Below are 21,500 nucleotides of genomic sequence, written 5' to 3'. Positions count from 1 at the left end.
GTGTCTGGCCGAGCACTGGTTAAAGTTTGTATTTGGAGTTTTTTTATTTGTCCCCTAATTGTCCTATGAGGCTGCAGGACCCCGACCCTCTGTCTGGACAGTGCTGATTGGCCCTGTGCTGATCACATGCACCATCCCAAGAAAAAAAAAAACTCTCTAACAATACACACCAAACTGAGCATTTGCAGCTTGCCTCCAAGGCTCTTTTCTATCAGGAGGTGGATTGAGGACTATGGAAGAAGGGGGGATCAGAGCAGACAGGATAAAAGAGCCTTTTTACACAATGAGCAGTATTAACCCCTTAGGTTCCACAGTGAGTATAACAATTACACTTTACTGCATATACAGACTGATTTTTAACCACCAGCCGCCACAGTTGTACTGCAGCAGGTTGGCTCTCCTGCGCAAATCGCTGTCATTGTAAATTGGGAGCCAATCAATGGGTTCGATGTCCGCCGGCCACCCATGTTCACTCCACAGAGAGGCAGAATGGAGATCTGCCAGTGTATACAAACAGATCCCTGTTCTGTCGGGGGAGTAGAGTGAAATTGTTTGTTCCTAGTAATTAGAAACAGCATCTCTCTCTACTCCCAGTCAGTACACTCCCCCCACAGTTAGAAAGCACCTCACTAGGGAACATTTAACCCTTTGATTGCCCCTGGTGTTAACCCCTTCCCTGCCAGTGACATTTATACAGTAATCAGTGCATTTTTATAGCACCGATCGCTGTATAAATGTCACTGGTCCAAAAAAAGTGTCAAAAGTGTCCGCTCTGTCCACCAAGAGTACCCTCTATTTGTGGGGGATGAGGAAGGAGGCTCTTATGAGGAAGGAGGCTATTTATACTAGGTGGGTAAAGGGTGAGATGGTGACAAAGAGACTCAGAATGTGGATCAATCTGAAATAACATTCCTGATGAGAAAATGTCTTACTCTGCAGTGACGAGTTATATGGTTTACTTATATAAGATAGTTAATGGAAGAACACTGGAAACCCCCCACCACCACCACTGTTTAAGGGGGAAGGTACATCTACACCGACCGACTGTCCTTTTTAGGACTGGGAGCGGAGGAGGGACACAGAACACTAAAAAGACATGCTTACTAAAAAAGGAAATATACAAAACGGTAGATACGGGTATATACATGTAGAGATTTGTCTTCTTAAATTGAATATAATTTCACACATAAAATAATGATGCAGGAGAAGAAAATACGATCGACTGTAAATTTAGATAATAATACGTCCTTTGCAATGCTATTTGATGTATGTTTTTTTTTTTTTTTAATGGAAGAGTTTTTCTCTTCCCATGTTTTACAAATAAAAAAAGAATCTGAATTAAAAAAAAAATAACTGCCTGCCCGAATCAGGTACAGGAAGACATATACACTGACATTCATCGGGAGCCTGAGGTTGCACCTGTGAACTGCTGATTGTGGGTGCAATGCTTTCCAGGCTTCTAATGAAAAAATAATAAATGCACATTTTTTTTTACCTGAAAAAAGATGGGCATTTATATTTACTTTTTTAACAAAAGTGAATCTACCCTTTAAGACATCATAAAGCATGTGGTAAAGCTTTAGAATTATCCTGGTTCCTTCTGTCCATTATTGACAATTATGAAACATGGCAGATGAAATAACAATTCTAGTGTCAGTTATTATGTTGGATGAAATCTCCCTTTCTCTGCCAGAGTCCAACTGTGAATCCACCAGATCTGCTCTTCTTTGATAAAATTGGCCAATGAGATGTGAAATATGCCCCCATTTCAAGTTGTTTAAATGCTCCTAAGCTCCACCCACTTGTGACACCAATCCTTTTGCTCATGAGACTACTCTTGTTCCACCTTCTCCTCCCTTCTGTCTGATGACCACTTGCAAGTAGCACCCCCCAGAATAATGGTTACCTTCCATACTGATGACTAGGGATGAGCCGAACACCCCCTGGTTCGGTTCGCACCAGAACTTTCGAACGGACCCCACGTTCGTTACGAACGTTAGAACCCCATTGAAGTCTATGGGACTCGAACGTTCGAAATGGAAAGTGCTAATTTTAACGGCTAATATGCAAGATACTGTCCTAAAAAGGGTTTGGGGACCTGGCTCCTGCCCCAGGGGACATGGGTCAATGCCTAAAATGTTTTTAAAAATGGCCGTTTTGGCGGGAGCACTGATTTTACTGACGATTAAAGTGAAAAAAAAAAGTGAAATATTCCTTTAAATATGGTGCTTGGGGGGTGTCTGTAGTATGCCTGTGAAGTGCCACGTGTTTCCCGTGTTTAGAACAGTCCCTGCACAAAATGACATTAAACGGAAATAACACCATTTAAAACTGCTTGCGGTTTTAATGTTATATCTGGTTCCTGCAATATGGTTGAAAATCATTCAGAAAAATGGCATGGGTAGCCCTCCCTGCCCATTACCAGCCTATTTGGGTCTTGTACGCATATTAAGGGGAACCCTGTACCCATATTAAAAAAAGGAAATGCGTGTGGCCCCCAGGCCCTATATACTCAGAACAGCAGTATACAGGCGGTGCAAACAAGACAGGGACTGTGTAGGTTTGTTGTGTTAAGTTGAATCTGTTTGTAATTTTCAACTGGTACATTTTTAAAGTGTAGCTCCAGTCAAAAAAACTATTTTTAAGCTTTTTGGAAAACATAGGGAAGGGTTATCACCCCTGTATAATTTGTTTTGTCGTCCATCTTTTTTCATCTCACTTGCTGCTGTCTCCTTGCGTTTGCAAGTAGGAGATGTTTGTAAGTTGGATGTTTGAAAGTAGGGGCCTGCCCTATATGCTCTGCAGAAATGGCGGAACAAGGTGTTGGTTTTGCCACAACATTGTAAGCCCTCAAAGTGACTCTTGGTGGGCGCTGGAGCGCCCTGCTGTGAACGATTATATCAAGAATTGTAATTACATGCCATTGTTGAACAGTGGTAGAAAAATTGACCTTTGGTGGTTGTGGTGCTGGTGCCACAACACTATAAGTCCTCACCGTTACTCTGGGTGGGCACAGGAAGGGGCCCTCCTGTGAAATATTATATCAAGAATTGTAATTACATGTCCCTGTTAAACAGGGGCAGAAAAATTTGGCCTTAGGCACTGCTGCTGGTGCCACCACACTGCAACCTCTTCCATATACTCTAGTTTTTTTTGCTGGAATTAGCCCTGCTGCAAAGCATTGCATCAAAAATTGTACTTAAGCGCCCCTGTTAAACAGGGGCAGAAAAATTGGGCCTTAGGCACTGGTGCTGGTGCCACCACACTGCAACCTCTGCCATATACTCTAGTTTTATTGCAGGAATTAGCCCTGCTGCAAAGCATTGCATCAAAAATTGTAATTAAACGCCCCTGTTAAACAGGGGCAGAAAAATTGGGCCTTAGGCACTGGTGCTGGTGCCACCACACTGCAACCTCTGCCATATACTCTAGTTTTATTGCAGGAATTAGCCCTGCTGCAAAGCATTGCATCAAAAATTGTAATTAAACGCCCCTGTTAAACAGGGGCAGAAAAATTGGGCCTTAGGCACTGGTGCTGGTGCCACCACACTGCAACCTCTGCCATATACTCTAGTGTTATTGCAGGAATTAGCCCTGCTGCAAAGCATTGCATCAAAAATTGTAATTAAACGCCCCTGTTAAACAGGGGCAGAAAAATTGGGCCTTAGGCACTGGTGCTGGTGCCACCACACTGCAACCTCTGCCATATACTCTAGTTTTATTGCAGGAATTAGCCCTGCTGCAAAGCATTGCATCAAAAATTGTAATTAAACGCCCCTGTTAAACAGGGGCAGAAAAATTGGGCTGCTGGCATCACCCAGAACCAAAAATGTTCTTCCAACATATCAGCGGAGGAGGAAGAGGATAGACAATCAACATAACAGGACAGTCACTCAGCATCAGCATAGGCAGTCTTGAAGGGATGTGGTATTTCAAAAAAAAATATTCGGTTACATCAGCTTCAGGTGCTTGGTAGCTGTGGGTGATCCAAGACTGATTCATCTTGATGAAGGTCAGTCGATCAACTGATTCGGTGGACAGGCGCACCCTGTGATCGGTAACAAAGCCACCAGCAGCACTGAAGGTGCGTTCCGAAAGAACGCTGGATGCAGGACAGGCCAGTAGCTCAATTGCATACTGTGCAAGCTCTGGCCAGTGATCCATCCTCAAGACCCAGTAAGCCAGAGGATTTTCGGTGGGAAAGGTGTCCAAGTCTGACCTTGCCCCTAGGTATTCCTGCACCATGTAAATCAGACGCTGGCGATGGGTGCTGGAACCAATCATACCTTGGGGCTGCGGACTAAAAAATTGTCTGAAAGCATCAGTCAGACGGCCACCTTCTCCACCGCTCCTTCTGACCGATGCCTCAGCAACACGTTGTCCAGGACCAGGAGTTTGTAACCTCCCAGTCTCTGGGAACGCGTTGCACAGAGCTTTCTGCAAGGCCTCCCGGAGATGTCTCATCCTCTGCTCCCTCTGCGATGGCAAGATAAGGTCGGCAACCTTACCCTTGTACCGTGGATCAAGGAGAGTGGCCAGCCAGTAATGGTCCCTCTCCTTGATCCGAAGAATACGAGGATCCTTCCGCAGGCTTTGCAGGATCAGGGAGGCCATGCAGCGTAGGTTAGCTGAGGCATTCGGTCCGGAGTCCTCTGGGTCACTAAGGACAACATGATCCGCAGCTACCTCCTCCCAGCCACGTACAAGTCCACGTGTTTCTTGGGACTGTAAATCATCCCTATAAGACTGCTGCTGCTGCTGCTGATGCTGAGTGCCAGCCTCCACCTCCATGCTGACACAATCATCCTCCTCCTCCTCTTCCTCCTCCTCATCCTCTTCCTGTGTGATGGGTGGCACAGCAGGAACACTGTCTGGATAAAGGGGGCCTTGAGAGGCAAGGAAGTCCTCCTCTTCCTGCCTCTGTTCTGCCTCAAGTGCCCTGTCCATTATTCCACGCAGCGTATGCTCCAAGAGGTGGACAAGAGGTACAGTGTCACTGATGCATGCACTGTCACTGCTCACCATCCTTGTGGCCTCCTCAAACGGTGACAGGACAGTGCATGCATCCCTGATCATGCCCCACTGGCGTGGTGAGAAAAAACCAAGCTCCCCTGACCCTGTCCTGGTGCCGTAGTCGCACAGGTACTCATTGATGGCCCTCTGCTGCGTGTGCAGCCGCTGCAGCATGGCCAATGTTGAGTTCCATCTGGTGGGCATGTCACATATAAGGTGGTTCTTGGGCAGGTTCAACTCCTTTTGGAGCTCAGCCAGCCGAGCACAGGCATTAAATGATCGGCGGAAATGCACACAGACTTTCCTGGCCTGCTTCAGGACATCCTGTAAGCCGGGGTACCTGCCCAAGAACCGCTGCACCACCAGGTTAAGGACGTGAGCTACACAGGGAACATGGGTCAGTTGTCCCTGTCGGAGGGCGGAGAGGAGGTTGGTGCCATTGTCACAAACCACCATTCCTGGCTTAAGCTGGCGTGGCGTCAACCACCTCTCGGCCTGCCCCTGCAGAGCTGACAAAACATCCGCCCCAGTGTGGCTCCTGTCCCCCAAACAAACCAGCGCAAGCACGGCATGGCATCGTTTTGCCTGCGTACTTGCGTAGCCCCTGCAACGCCTACGGAGCACTGCTGGTTCTGAGGACAGAGCACTGGAAGAGGCCATGGAGGAAGAAGAAGAGGAGGGGGTGGAGGAGAGAGGTGTGTCACAACCAATAGTAGCATTTTGGAGGCGTGGTGGCGGAACAACCTCCAACACTACTGCACCTTGTCCTGCATCCTTCCCAGCAGCCAGAAGAGTGATCCAATGGGCCGTGAAAGACAGGTAACGTCCCTGTCCATGCCTGCTGGACCATGAGTCAGCGGTAATATGCACCTTACCGCTGACCGCCCTGTCCAGCGAGGCAAGGACATTGCCTTCCACATGCTGGTAGAGAGCCGGAATAGCCTTCCGTGAGAAAAAGTGGCGTTTGGGGACCTGCCACTGAGGAACCGCACATTGTACAAACTCACGGAAGGGGGCCGAGTCTACCAACTGAAAAGGCAGCAGTTGAAGTGCTAGCAATTTAGCCAAGCTAGCATTCAACCGCTGGGCATGTGGATGGCTGGGAGTAAACTTCTTCCGCCGGTCCAGCAGCTGGGGCAGGGACATTTGCCTGCTATAATCGGACGTGGGTGTACCGCTAGCAGAGTTCCCGGAAGCACTTGGCTGTGACACACCTAATTCTACACCTTCATTCCTCTCAGAGCAGGTTTCAGAGAGGACTGAAGGTCTAGTGGGGTTGGAGATGCCAGCTGATGAGGAGCAAGGAGAGGTCCGCTTTGTTCTTTGGTGTGGGTCTTTGAGGTACGCTTGCCAACGAGCTGCATGGCAGGTCAACATATGTCTGGTCAAGCATGTGGTGCCCAAGCGGCTGATGTTTTGGCCACGTGAGATACGCTTGAGACATATGTTGCAAATAGCAGCGGTGCGATCTGATGCACTCGTCTCAAAAAAGGCCCACACCAAAGAACTTTTAGAATAACGCGCAGAGGCAGCGCTCTGCACAGGCGGAGCTCTGCGGTGTGATTCAGTCGGTGTGCTGCCCCTAAGCTGGCCCCCGGAGGGCATCCTGCCTCGTTGGACATGTGCCTCCTCCTCCTCCTCCTCCTCCTCCCTCCTTCCAGGCACCCACGTGGAGTCGGTGCCCTCATCATCCCCTCCCTCTTCATCGCTGTAGCAAACCTGGCAGTATGCTGCAGCTTGTGGAACATGACTGCCAGATTGCTGTCCTTCTTGAGCATCCCCTCTCTCTGCGCTCACGCTACTGCCTTCCTCTAGCTGAGTGTCATCATCAGAGCCCACCAAACACTGGGCATCCTACTGGAGCATGTACCCAACACTGTGCTCAAAGAGTTCAGGAGACTCCTCAGGAGGACGTGGTGGGTCTAGGGAAGGAGTCACTGATGATGACATTGAGAGGAGGGAAGACGATGCGTTGGCAGCTGCTTTGCGACTACCCTGAGACTGGGTGAGAGAGGATGAGGAGGATGAAGAGGGCTTGGTCATCCACTCTACCAAGTCATTGGCATGTTGCGGTTCAACATGTCCAGCTGCCGAAAAGAAGGACAAGCATGTCCCATGGCCACGTGCTGATGACAATGCACCGCGTCCACGACCAGCACTGTTGTCTCTAGACACAGAGCCTGCTTGCCCTCTTTTATCGGCTTGCGCCTGTCTGCCTCTCCTTGCTGGCCTTCCAGACATGGTAATGGCCTGAAGGGAGTTGGGTAAAACAGCAGTTGGGTAGTTTATATTGTGCTGGAGGCACACACAACTTCCAATAACTCCTGCAGATGGCAATTGGGCTCAAATAGAGAACAGCTATGTAGGTGGATTATAGCGGTATGTACTGGGTACAGAGCACGCAGACAGCACGCACTATCTCCCAACACTACTGACTGCAAGCTCTATTATTAACGATAGATCACTAGCTATATAGGTTAGGTGAATATCGCGGTGTATACTGCGGTCAGGGCACGCAGACAATAACCAGAAAACAGCAGAGATAAAGGGGTATATACAGATGTATACTGTGCTGTGCTGGAGGCACACACAACTTCCAATAACTCCTGCAGATGGCAATTGGGCTAAAATAGAGAACAGCTATGTAGGTGGATTATAGCGGTATGTACTGGGTACAGAGCACGCAGACAGCACGCACTATCTCCTAACACTACTGACTGCAAGCTCTATTATTAAAGATATATAAATATAGTGAAGTGAATAGTGAATATAGTGGTGTATACTGCGGTCAGGGCACAGACAATAACCACTACACAACAGCAAGATAGGAAATCAGCCAAAAACGATCGGTGTGTACTGTGTTGAAGGTACACAGAACACCCACTGCTTCAGATGCTAACACACTACACGAGGCCGCCTCAATGGCGGCCTTATATAGTGTGGGGCGTGCACTACACAGCCTCAGCTATGATTGGCCACAGGCATCCTGCCTGTGGCCAATCATGGCTCTCCTCGCTGCTGGCGCTGCGATTGGCCAAGCATGCGGGGTCACAGTGCATGCTTGGCCAATCATGAGCCAGCAATGCACTGCGCCATCGCAGTGCATTGTGGGCCGTGAGCGCCATGCGAATTTTGACGCGAACGGACCAAGTGTTCGGATTTCGCCGAACGGACGAACAGCCAATGTTCGAGTCAAACATACGTTCGACTCGAACACGAAGCTCATCCCTACTGATGACCTCCTTCAAACAATCTTCTTCAGGGAACTTCCTCACCTGTTACATATACTGTATACCTACACAGAGAGACTCCTCCACTCCCTGGTTCCCGCCTGACTCTTCCAGGCATCTTCTTGTATTGTCATTGTAATGACCATACAGAAAAAGCTCTGTGTGCAACATGTTGATATTATTGCTGTACAGTAGTGGTAATGTCAACCACTGCACCTCCGATGAGGTAAGTACTGTAGTCTTTTCCCAACAGAGGAATCATTCACATGCCAGTACTCTATTCAGCAGAGAAGTTACTAATCGCCAGTCTATCTTACACAGGGCAGACTCTCTCTATAGGTTTTGCCCCACTAAGGCTGGATTCACACCGATGCATTTTTAGTGCTTTTTGCATTTTGCAGATTTGCACTACAGAACGCGTTCCATAGGAAGCCATGTTAAATGGACTGTAGTGCAAATCTGCAAAATGCAAAAAGCACTAAAACTGCATAGGTGTGAATCCAGCCTAATAAAGTCTCTCACGTAGCTGTACAAGGCAGGCTTTTCATTGGCAAATTGGAAATATTTTCCTATGAACTAAGGACCAGGCATGATTACCCCTGATTGGGACCTATCACCGACCCCTCCTCCATAAGCACCATTTTAACGCTAAGTACCTGAATCCTCGTCTGATTAAAGCCCAACTCTGCTTTATTTTTTTTGTTGTACTAGAACTGCATTTTCAGCTATGGATTGGCAGCAAATTCCATTGTTATATAGTCTATTAACACCACACTTTATGCGTCTCTGTTGAGCAGGCTTACCTGCTGCCAGTGAAGTGTAAAAACCCAAGATGAACGCTTCTCACACAACTTGAAATTAAGTCAAGGCCAGTCTCTATACACAGGACATTGGTCTTTCCATAAAATCACTGTTGGAAAAATAAAAATGCATTATTTAGGTATAGAGAGTGATATGACACAAAGGGATAACTTGGGCTCTTAGACCACAACTAAATATGGGAATTCAGAGAAAAGTCTAAAAATTTCTAGAGAGTCTGTGGTGTATAGTTCATAAACAGATCCTTATAGCTTATGAGGACAAGTTTTTGTTGAATCCAGAAAACATTTATGCAGAACCTCCAAGAGACTGAAGATATTTCTATAATGGTACATAAAGCACAGGAGAGTGTGCAACCTAATGCCGCGTACACACGATCGAAAATTCCGGCAGCAAAAGTCCGATGAGAGCGTTTGATCGGAAAATGCGGCCGTGTGTATGCTCCATCAGACTTTTGCTTGCGTAATTCCAGCTAGCAAAAGATTGAGAGCAGGTTCTCTATTTTTCGGTCGGAAAAAGATTAGATCGGAAATTACAATCGTCTGTACCAATTCCGATGCGCAATATTCCTACGCATGCTCGGAAACAATTCAACGCATGCTCGTGAAGCACTGAACTTAATTTTATCGGCTCGTCGTAGTGTTGTACGTCACCCTGTTCTTAGTGGTCGAAAGTTCCGCGAACTTTTGTGTGACTGTGTGTGTATGCAAGCCAAGCTTGAGCGGAATTCCGTCGGGAAAAACCATCCAAGATATTTCCGACGGAAAATCCGCTTGTGTGTATGCGGAATTAGTGTAGTGGATATCATACATTTATTAAAAAACAAAACAAATGGCAACTCACATAAAATCAGTAAAAATATTATTATCATAGGTCCAGGTCTCAGCAAAGGCAAGGCATCAGGGTATACACACAGGATTGGCAGATGCAGAAAAACAAATAAAAGGCGCCTCTAAGTGTAGAATTAAAAGCTGTTTAATTTCTCCAAAAAAGGGTTAAAAACACTTTCAAGATATGTAGACTGGCAGAGAATATCATTAATATCCATGTAGGTGGTCTGGCATGAAGGCAGTGGTCACTGGCATATACAATTTCTGTAGGCTGTGTGTGACCATTAGTGGGGGGTCCCGGGGATGCCAACGGGAAAACCAGCAGGGAGCTCCAAGAGAACTGACAGGCCAGCCTGCAATCACAGTCTCAAAACACGAGAAACGCTGATCCCGGAAGTGACATCAGCGGCAGGAGACAATAACCAGTGTGGACCGCAAACAGTCATCAAAGGTATAGGACAGCAGGAGTAACAGAAACTGTTATTCCTCCTGTCCTATACCTTTATATTGTGATAACTCTCCATTTACATATTCCCTGCCCCTAAGGTCCGCCTTTGTAGTATAAATTAGTCTCATACACATACAGTCATCAGGTTGATAAACGAACCAATGAGATGTTCCGAAACGCGTCCCTCTTTGATGACTGCTTCCTGTTTTTGCTTCCTGTTTGGGGTCCACGCTGGTTGCTGGTTATTGTCTCCTGCCGCTGACATCACTTCCGGGATCGGCGTTTCTCGTGTTTTGAGACTGTGATTGCGGGCTGGCCTGTCAGTTCTCTTGGCGCTCCCTGATGTTTTTCCCGTTGGCATCCCTGGGACCCCCCGCTACTGGACACACACAGCCTAAAGAAATTGTATATGCCAGTGACCACTGCCTTTATGCCAGACCACCTACATGCATATTAATGATATGCTGCCCCCCTGCTTCCTGGCTCCCGTATACAACCCAGATAGCAGTGGTGTGCTTTGGATTGATCCAGAGAGTAGCTAAACGGACCTTCTATTTCACCACTATCTTCCACTACATGTGCTTTCCATCTGGTTCTGAGTGAGTTACCAAATGTCTTGTGCTATTCACATTACCTATTATGCTGCACTTAAATTGGCACCCTCTGGTGTTCTTCTCAGATGATATTACAGGTTCTACATGTGCCAATCTTGTGCGTATACCCTGTTGTCTTGAGACCTGGTCCTATAATCGATGATAAGCATATTTTTACTAATTTTATGTGAGGTGCCATTTGTCATTTTTTAATAAATGCATGGTATCCACTACACTTACATTGTGCACTCTGCTATGCGTTACATTATTATTATTCTACTGCAACTAAGAGCTTTACAATTACACATGTTGGACTACTGTATTGAGTTCAAATAATTGCCATGTAATGTGGTGTGTTACCTGTTGTCTTCTGTACTCTCCTTCAAATTCCTATGTTATCCTCCATGTTCATAGGCATTAGGCAAATCCTAATGCTTTTGTTTTTTTCTACAGTCACTGAATATTCTCTTGATCTCCAAGCTGTTTTCAAAACTGAATTTAAATGTCCTGATTGAAAAATCCCAGCAATCACCACCTGTAAAATATGCCAAATAATAGCTGAAAATGTGCAAAACAATTATTAATTTGCAATACCTTGTCCCGAATAAAACCATATCACAACAATAATATTTTATTTGAAGTTTAAAATTGAAAGTTATCAGCCAATTTTATACAGTAATAGGACAGCAAATTGATTACATGAATAAGTGAACTGTGGTGTATAATAGCTCACTGTGGAGTACAATGTAAAGTCAAAGCTGAAGAAACCATTTTCTGTGATTTAAATTTGACTGAACAGGCAGATTTGTGGGAAAATACCCTGAATTGGGACATCCTATAATGCAGTGGTCCCCAACCTTTTTGGCATCAGGGACTGGCATTGTGGAAGAAAATTGTGCCAAGGCCTGGGGGGGTGGGTTTGGTGACGATGCGGCTTTTCGCAGCCAATTTGTCAGGAAATGGCTGGTGTTAGCACTTCAATCATCACAACACCAAGGTTAATATTCTGTCAGGATGATTAAAGTGCATTATTTTTATTATTATAATGTAATATAAAATTATAGTTCAACTCACCATAATGCAGAATCTGCCACCAGATGCAGCTTGCCACGGCGCCTATCACCAGACTGCCACTTGCCACATCGCCTGCCACCAGATGTAGATTTCCACTTGCCACATTGCATGCCACCAGATGCAGATTGCCACATGCCACCAGATGCAGATTGCCACATGCCACAGTCACATGCCACCAGATGCAGATTGCATCTGGTGGCAGGTGGCAATCTGCATCTGGTGGCATGTGACTGTGGTAATCTGCATCTGATGGCATATGACTGTAGCATGTGGCAATCTGCATCTGGTGGCATGTGACTGTGGCATGCCACCAGATGCAGATTGCCACAGTCACATGCCACCAGAAGCAGATTGCCACCAGATGCAGATTGCCACAGTCACTTGCCACATGCCACCAGATGCAGATTGCTACAGTCACATGCCACCAGGTGCAGGCCACATGCCACCAGATGTAGATTGCCACAGTCACTTGCCACATGCCACCACATGCAGATTGCCACAGTCATTTGCCACATGCCAGACAGGCAAAGTGGATTTGTGTTGCAGGGCAGAGCGTAGGCACTAGGCAGTTACCTGAAAGAGTAGAGCAGACACTTAACGCTGAATTGGCACTTTGCTCAAGAAGTGGCAAGCCTAACCTCACAAAAAAAGGACCTAATCTGGATTATGGGAGACTATTCAGCACAGTCAAATAAGATATATGCAATCTTTCAGAAGTAATAGGTGGATGGTTCTCCCCCCCCCCCCCCCCCCCCCCTTACGCAAACCTGACAAATTTTTTGGTTGAATATCTCTCTTTTTTAGACATCTAATCCGCATCAGCTCCTGACGAGTGGCAATGTAGCCACAAAATGTGTCGAGCTTCAGATGCCACAATCATGTTCAATGAATGCAGTTTCATACACTCTGTGCCTATTGTTTTATTACTATACTGATTAACTTCCCTATGTGCAATATGTTAATAAGAATTAATCGAGATTGATTATGAATCACAAACCACTGTGCCTTTATGTATATGTAGCACTAACCCCTGAAGGAGCTGCTGGTTATTTTTTGAGCTTACCGTTACCTTCCGCTTCTTCTTGTGGCACGTCTAGGGGATGTCCCGTGGTAGATGACCCAGTAACTTGAGACTGACAATAGATCCAGTTGAATGGATTTTATATGTAAACTTCAACCATTGAACAGTCTTTAAAGCGGGAGTCCGCCGGGACTCTGCGTTTTTTTTTTTTTTAAAGCCAGCAGCTACAAATACTGCAGCTGCTGACTTTTAAAATAGTGACACTTACCTGTCCAGCGCACCCGCAATGTCGGCACCAGAAGCCGATCTCTAGATCGTCTGTCGGGTGCTGCCGCCGCCATCTTGGGTATGGGAATCAGGAAATGGAGCCTTTCGGCTTCATTTCCCGGTTCCCTACTGCGCATGCGTGAGTCGCTCTGTGCAATAAGGACGGTCCCCACTGCCTCTGGGATCTGTGTGTTTCCCAGAAGGCAGCGGGGCACTAGCGGAAAGGGGCGGGCACTTGCGGAAAGGGGCGTAATCTACGCCCCTTTCCACAGAGAGCTATCCCGGAAGTGGGTGCAGAATACCTGTACTGTACAGGTATCTGCACCCCCCTCCCCCCTGAAAGGTGCCAATTGTGGCGCCGGAGGGGGGGAGGGTTCCGATGAGCGGAAGGTCCACTTTAGGGTGGACCTCCGCTTTAACTTGGGATCAGAGGGTTGGGAAGGAAAGTTTAGGTACTCTTAATGTCAAAGTCAAAAAGTTAAAGAACTTGCTTACTTTGACTGCATCCAGAGAATAGCCATTCGCAGCTGGATGATCACTCAGGTTGGATAGTTCCTCTCTCACAAGGCCTAGCAGCCAACAAGGTGCTTACTCAGGAACAAAGTCTTTATCCCCGATGTTGCAGAACACGTAGGAAACTAAGCTATAGAACACTTGTAGGATACCTGGATCTTTCAACCAGCTTGGCGATATCCACAATACCGGATTCTCTCAGTTAGTTCAGCCCTTCCAGGCTCTTGTTAAGAAAACCAAACTCACTCGTGGTAATCTTCTAAAGAGTCCTCCCCTGGAATGCTTGACGTTCAATGGGTCTCTCCTGAACCGGAGACGGCACTCAACCACCTCAGAATCCTCCTTTAATTTCCCTGCCTTGGGCTAGCCAGCTCAGAGGCATTAAAGTCAGGTGGATCCGCACCCCAGGCCATAGCCTACCTGGACCGGAACCCCAAACCACGTGACATCCATGTCTTAAATACCCTCCCCCAGAGGGCACAGCGGGAGGGCCACTCCCACTGACCTGGCTCCGAAAGAGAGTAACCTAAACGCCTGACTAGACCATAGTCCCACGCGCGCCCCCCTGTGGCCAGGTCGAACATTTCACAGCTCAGTCAGAGTGACACAGAAGTCTAATTTAGACAAATTAGACCCAAACCAAACTGTAGTCTGGGTAAACTTTGAAAAACATAGAGCGGGCTCTTCAGGAGCCCGCCGCTACATATATAAAATTGTGTAATATCCATTCAATTTAACAATATCAAACCAATACAGCTCATTTTTGCTTCCTAATTTGCATGCTCACCCAAAGTCCCAACCTCTTTCTTCAGTGTCAACAGGTATGAAGGCAATTTGACGTAATTGTCTTAGGCCTCACACAAAGTCCCAACCCCTTTCCATTCTACTATTTCTTTGTCAAAGCGTGCCCCTATGGCTAACAAGTGGGTTTAAATACCAAACAATGCTTTTCCTGAGAGGTTCCAAAAGTTCTGTAAAAGAGAAACTTTTGGGGTTTTTAGATTAGACACTTTGGCTCCTAAGGGGTTAAATTAGAAGTTAGAGGTCCATGCAATCCTTCAAAAGGTAGTATTCAACTTAAAGTGATTGTAAAGGTTGTTTTTTTATGTTTAAAATAACAATCATGTCATACTTACCTGTTCTGTGCAAGGCTTTTGCAACAGAGCGGCCCCGATCCTCCTTTTCTAGGGTCCCCCGGCATCGTTCCTAGCTGATTCTCTTTATTGGGTGCCCCCTCGGAAAGCCTCTTTGCATGAGGGCACATGTGCGGGCGTGCTCCCCAGTCCCGCTGCTGTATTCTTTGACACAGACAGCAGGACTCGCCCCCCGTGTCACTGGATTTGATTGACAGCAGCGGGAGTCAATGGCTCCTGCTGCTATCAATTTATCCAACGAGGACCCAAGACAGCGGCTGGAGCTGCTGGGCTGGTCCTCGACACTGGAAAAATTGGGTTCAGGTAAGCAAAAGAGTGGGCTCTGGGGGGCAGCTGAAGCATAGAAGGCTTTTCACCCTAATGCTTAGAATGCATTAAGGTGAAAAACCTCAAGACGTTACACTCCCATTCTTACAATCCATAGGAGTATAAAATCGCTAGTTTCTAATTGTAGGTAGGTCATTCATATTTGTACAATATTTTATCTTTTTACATAAATAGATGGTGAGGTTTTCTAGCTCCACCCAACCCCAACCTCCATCATTCTCTTTCTTTGTTCCTTTTAACCTTACCTTACCTTTCAAAATAATCAAATACAAATAGAAAGGTTAAATTAATTTGTTTATTTCATTTAATATTAGTATATAATTGATATGGTAATATGCCTGCCAACAATTAATTTCATAACATCAATAATAATACTAATGTAGACATTCTTTAAAGCGGAGGTCCACCCTAAAGTGGACCTTCCGCTCATTGGCATCCTCCCCCCCCTCCGGCGCCACAATTGGCACCTTTTAGGGGGGAGGGGGTGCAGGTACATGTACAGTACAGGTATCTGCACCCATTTCAGGCGTAGATATGCCCCTTTCTGCAGAATCTACGCCCCTTTCTGAAAGTCCCCCGCTGCCTGCTGGGAAACACACAGATCCCAGAGACAGCGGGGACCATCCTTATTGCGCAGCGCGACTTCCTGATTCCCACACCCAAATGGCGGCGGCAGCACCCGAGAGACGACCAAGAGATCGGCTTCGGGTGCCGACATCGCGGGCGTGCTGGGCGGGTAAGTGTCACTATTTTAAAAGTATTTGTAGCTGCTGGCTTTTAAAAAAAAAAACGGTGGACTACCGCTTTAACCACTTCAGCCCTGGAAGGTTTTATCCCCTTAATGACCAGGCCAGGCCATGGGCGTCCGCAGGTAGGGGCAAGGGGGGTCAAGTGCCCCCCCTGGAATCATGGATTGGATCTTAAATTCAGCACAGTTGCGTCGCTATCAGGGTTTGGGCAGCCCGCAACCGGGTACCAACCACCAGTGCAACCACCAGTAGGGTGACACCATCAAGCTGCTGTCAACCACCCCCCCCCCCCCCAATTGGCGTATTGTGATTTTTGCTGTTTTCCCTGCTCAGTCCAGCAGAGAACTCAGCAGCTCTATGACAGGAGAAAGGCGAGCCGCGGGCTGTCAGAGGTTTCCCCTGCTCGTCTCCCCTTCTCCTGTAAGGGAGAAGAGACGGCAGCTCTCACCAGGTCCCCGCCCAGCCTCCTGCCCACTTCGTTCCTTGCCTATTGGCCATAACTGAGGGTCAATCAAAGGATACTAGGAGAGGATAGAATCATGGGACATGTATTCCCAAAGATTGGCGGCCCCATTTTCCACAGGGAGGAGGCTACAGCTCGATCAAGAGAGAGATTGAGAGACTGCAGCCTGGAAAAAAGCTGAGGGAGAGAGTGCTACAGGACAGAGAACGAGGAGTGTGCTCGGCGGAAGCCAGGGAGAGAGACACGCTGCCCAGCGCCACCAGAGAAAGAGCCACACTGCCCTATGCCATCAGAGAGAGAAAGACTGAGCCACTACCAGGGTACAGAAATGCTATACTACTGACCAGAGTCAATCCCAAGGAACCCAGAGTGAGTGATCGTCCAGCCGGAGGGATCACTGCTGTAGTTTCTCTGGGTCTGGTAAGAGGGCCTGTTGGCCATTATCCATTACTTATCCTAGGGACTGTACTACGTCTGCAGTCTTTGACCATGATAATGTGATAATGACATTGTCAAAAAGGGGCAGTGCAGGGATGACCCTAAAATGATGCCCCCCCCTGAAAACAGTTCTGCGGACGCCCATGGACCAGGCCATTTTTTGTGATACGGCACTGCATTACTTTATCTGATAATTGCCCGGTCATGTGAGGCTGTAACCAAATAAAATTGATGTCCTTTTTTTCCCCCCCACAAACTATTGATCACCTTTTTATTTTTTGCGCTATAAACAAAAGTGACAATTTTGAAAAAAACAAAACAATATTTTTTACTTTCTGCTATAAAACACACCCAATAAAAAAAAATGTAAAATACCTAATTTCTTCATCAATATTTACGCCATTATATATTCTGCACACACCCACAGTGCACAAAATGATTTACAGGTACATTATTCCCCACAATAGAGCCACCCTGTCGCAGTATATATGCAGTAGGCGGACTTTAAGTGGTTAATAGTGTCTTGCAAATATTTATTATAATTGATTTATTATTGGTTTAGAACTGTTCATTGATTACTTCATAGCCAGCATGATTGTGTGATTTTGTTTTTTTTTTCAGAATTTTTATTATGTCACTTTTAGTTATTATTTATTTTATAACCTTCCCTTAGTAAAAGCACTTCCCCCGCAGTATTTGCTTGTAACACATTTAACCCTTTAATTGCCCCTGATGTTAACCCCTTCCCAGCCAGTGTCATTAGTACAGTGACGGTGCATATTTTTTTTAGCACTGATCACTGTATTAGTGTCACTGGTCCCCAAAGAGTATCAAAAGTGTCAGTTTGTCTGCCACAATATCACAGTCCTGCTATAAGTCGCTGATCGCCACCATTACTAGTAAAAAATCCCATGGTTTGTGGATGCTCTAACTTTTGGGCAAACCAATCAATATATGCTTATTGGGATTTTGTTTACCAAAAATATGTAGAATACATATTGGCTTTAAATATATGAAGAAATATGATATTTTTTTTTCAATCTTTTATTGGATAGGTTTTATAGCAGAATGTAAAAAGTATTTTATATATATATATATATATATATATATATATATATATATATATATATACACACACACACACACTTTTTTTCCTTTCTTTTTTTTTTTTATTGTCGTTATGGTTTATAGCACAAAAAAAGGCAGCAGATATGATCAAATACCACCAAAAGAAAGCTCTATTTGTGGGGGAAAAAAAAGACATACATTTTATTTGAGTACAGTGTCGCACGACCATGTAATTGTCAGTTAACCGCTTTCAGACCGCCCCATGTACACTTGCCTGTGTAAACAAGGAAAAAGGCGTATCTGTCAGGAAGGGAAAGAGATCTTTCGATTTAGCTACACTGATTTATGGATCTCTTTTCCTTCAAGAGGAAGTAAACCCTGATGGGTTTACTTCCTCTTTTTTTCCCTGCAAAGGTAAAGCATAATGGACTACTATGCATCGCATAGTAGCTCATTATGTGTCACTTACCTGACACAGGAGCCAGCGAAGTCGCCGCTGATCCCAGTAGTCCGCCGCATCCATCTTGCTGGTGGCGTCTCGCAGCTCCGATCAATGACAGCGGCGAAGCCGCGATGACGTCACTCCCGCGCATGTGCACGGGAGTTGCGTCTCACAGCTCCGCCGCTGCCATTCGGCGAAGCCGCGATGACGTCACTCCCGCGCATGCGCACGGGAGTCGACAAATTAGGCAAATCCATTCTTGGACTTGCCGCATTTAGTGCGCCTGCGCGCCGCTGTCTACGGCGCATGCGCCGTAGACAGCGGTGCCCATTTTCGGCCAAATATCTCCTAAACCATATAGGTTTAGGAGATATTGCTTGGACCTACAGGTAAGCCTTAATCTAGGCTTACCTGTAGGTCAAAGTGGTTTGAAGGGGTTTACTTCCTCTTTCAGTATGACACTGCCTCACAGTTAGTGAACACCTCCCTAGGGAACATTTAACTCTTTGACCACCCCTGGTGTCAACCCCTTCCTGGCCAGTGTCATTTATACAGTAATGAGTGCTTTTTTATAGCACTGATCACTGTATTGGTGTCACTGGTCCCCAAAGAGTGTCACCCAGTGTGAGATTTGTCCGCTGCAATGTCGCTTTTCCTGCTAAAAATCGCAGATCGCCTCCATTACCAGTGAAAAACTAAAATAAAGGTCCCTAAATCTATTCCGTAGTTTGTAGACGCTATAACCTTTGTGCAAACCAATCAGTATACGCTTATTGTGATTTTTTTTTTACCAAAAATATGTAGAAGAATACATGTTCGCCTAAATTTGATAAAGAAATTTTATTTTATTTTTTTTACAATTTTTTTTTTTGAATATGTATTATAGCAGAAAATAAAAAATATTGTTTTTGTTTTCAAAATTGTCTGTCTTTTTTTATTTATAGTGAAAAAAAGAAAAGGCGCTCAAATACCACCAAAAGAAAGCTCTATTTGTGGGGTGAAAAAAGGACATTAATTTTATTTGGGTACAGCGTCGCAATGCCGTATCGCAAAAAAATGGCCTGGTCAGGAAGTGGGTAAAATCTTCCGGAGCTGAAGTGGTTAAAGTAACACAGTGCTGAATTGCGAAAAATGGCCTGGTCATGAAAGGGGGATAAATCTTCCAGAGGGCAAGTGGTTAAAGCAATTTATGGCAAAAAATGGCTGATTTTAAAATGTGTGCGGAAAATTTAAAAATCGTCTAAAAGGGTTAAGTAATGTGGGACTATTATAATTCTAACTAGATCAATGATCAATCATTTCTTGCCTTGTCTCCTACCTGGCTAATTCACACCAGTGCAATAAATAAACAGTACGATATACCACGATTGGCGCATCGGCACAGCTGTCATCACACCTCTGTGTTGTAATGCACTGACTGGTGAGAATGTACTCTAATGCCCTGTACACACGGTCGGACTTTCCGACGACAAAATCCGTACTTGTCTAGCATACACACGGTCGCATAAAGTTGTCGGAAAATCCGATCGCTCTGAATGCATTGACGTAAAACACGTACGATGGGACAATAAACAGGCCAGTAGCCAATAGTTTTCGTCTTGTAATTTATTATGAGCATGCGTGGCACTTTGTCCATTGAAATTGTCTACACACGATCGGAATTTAAACGATCAGATGTTGTTGTCGGAAAATTTTAGATCCAGCTCTCAAACTCTGTCTGTCATAAATTCTGATGAAAAATAGTCCGATGGAGCCCATACATGATCAGATTTTCCGCCAACAAGATCCGATCGCACATTTTCCGTCGGAAAGTCCGACCGTGTGTACAAGGCATTACACAGATGTCCCTCCTTTTCCCTCCTGTTCTGGTGACACATGTAAAATTAAGGCTTCCCATCATTTTTGGTCCTGATGGGAGTTCTAATCATCCCTACTATCCAAAACTAAGAGAGAACGTTTTGGTGAGAGATCATTTTTAACCCCCAGCATTTTAAATCTGCATTTAAAAGGCCAGCAATTTACATCAGCATTTAAAGGGCTGGTTTAAAAAAACAAAAACTGATATACAGTATATAAAGCAAAACCATAAGTTTATAATTGTCCATAAGATTTCTTACCTTGCTCCCTTATTGGATGTTTAGTGCCGAGTCCTGCTATGTACTGAGAACAAACCCTTTTATACATTCAGGGCCTCTAGTTTCAGTTTCAGTACCAAGTAGCTACTTGAAGTCAGGCTATTTCCCTGAAAGCACAAGGGTTGGAAATCCTAGGGAGGGGGCTTGGGGGGGGGGGGGGGGGGGGGGGACGAATCTCCTTGGTAAACTTTAACTACTTGCCTACTGACCCAATTCTGACACTTCTCACATACATGCAAAAATCTGCATTGTTTGCTAGAAAATGACTTAGAACCCTCAAACAATATATATTTCTTTTAACCACTTCAGCCTCAAAAGGATTTACCCCCTTAGTGACCAGGCCATTTTTTGTGATACAACACTGCGTCGATTTAACTGACAATTTCGCGGTCGTGCGACGCTGCACCCAAACAAAATTGATGTTCTTTTTTCCGCACATATGGAGCTTTCTTTTGGTGGTATTTGCTCACCTCTGCAGTTTTTATTTTTCCCTTCGTCTTTCAGGACAGCACCTGGAGAGCGCGCAGCTCCACCCACTTTCCCAGGAAACACTGCAGATCGCTTTAAAGACCGGACACTTCCACCATGGCCTCAGTTGTAGTGTTTCCTCCGGCCATGGTGGAAGCGCTGCAGGGAACCAAGGGGTGCTGCGCTCTCTCCAGGTGGGGAGGGTTGGAGGCATGCCACTGTTGCGCGGTGTGTACAGACCTGGCCCAGCTTCCTCCCTTCACGCGCGGGGGTCGCTTCGGTGCCCGCCTCTCCTTCATACCCAGGGGGGTCAGGCTGTGGAGGTTCCTCCTTCCTTTAGACCGGCGGCTGGGTCTGGTACGCGGCCGAGATTCATATCTCGCGCCGTTCGTCAGGCTCATGCCTTCCGGGTCCGGATGGCGAGTGCGTCATTTCCGGCCGGGGGCGG

At 46.0% G+C, this 21,500-nt stretch overlaps 1 protein-coding gene across 1 annotated transcript in view; it reads right to left on the bottom strand.

The window, feature by feature from the left end:
• The window catches only part of LOC143927670 (interferon-induced very large GTPase 1-like), a 74,794-nt gene extending 54,102 nt beyond the window's left edge, over positions 1-20,692 (bottom strand). Inside the window, 2 exon segments of the mRNA XM_077451892.1 lie at positions 11,294-11,468; positions 20,567-20,692. The gene's annotated coding sequence lies outside the window, so the exon portion shown is untranslated.
• Positions 20,693-21,500: the final 808 nt, after the last annotated feature.

This window comes from Lithobates pipiens, unplaced genomic scaffold (genome assembly GCF_037356315.1).
Source record: "Lithobates pipiens isolate NorthernLeopardFrog02 unplaced genomic scaffold, aLitPip1_a1.2 Scaffold_23, whole genome shotgun sequence".
Taxonomy (NCBI): Eukaryota; Metazoa; Chordata; class Amphibia; order Anura; family Ranidae; genus Lithobates; species Lithobates pipiens.
The sequence above is the reverse complement of the archived record's forward strand: the minus strand, read 5'-3'. Positions and strand labels throughout refer to the sequence as shown.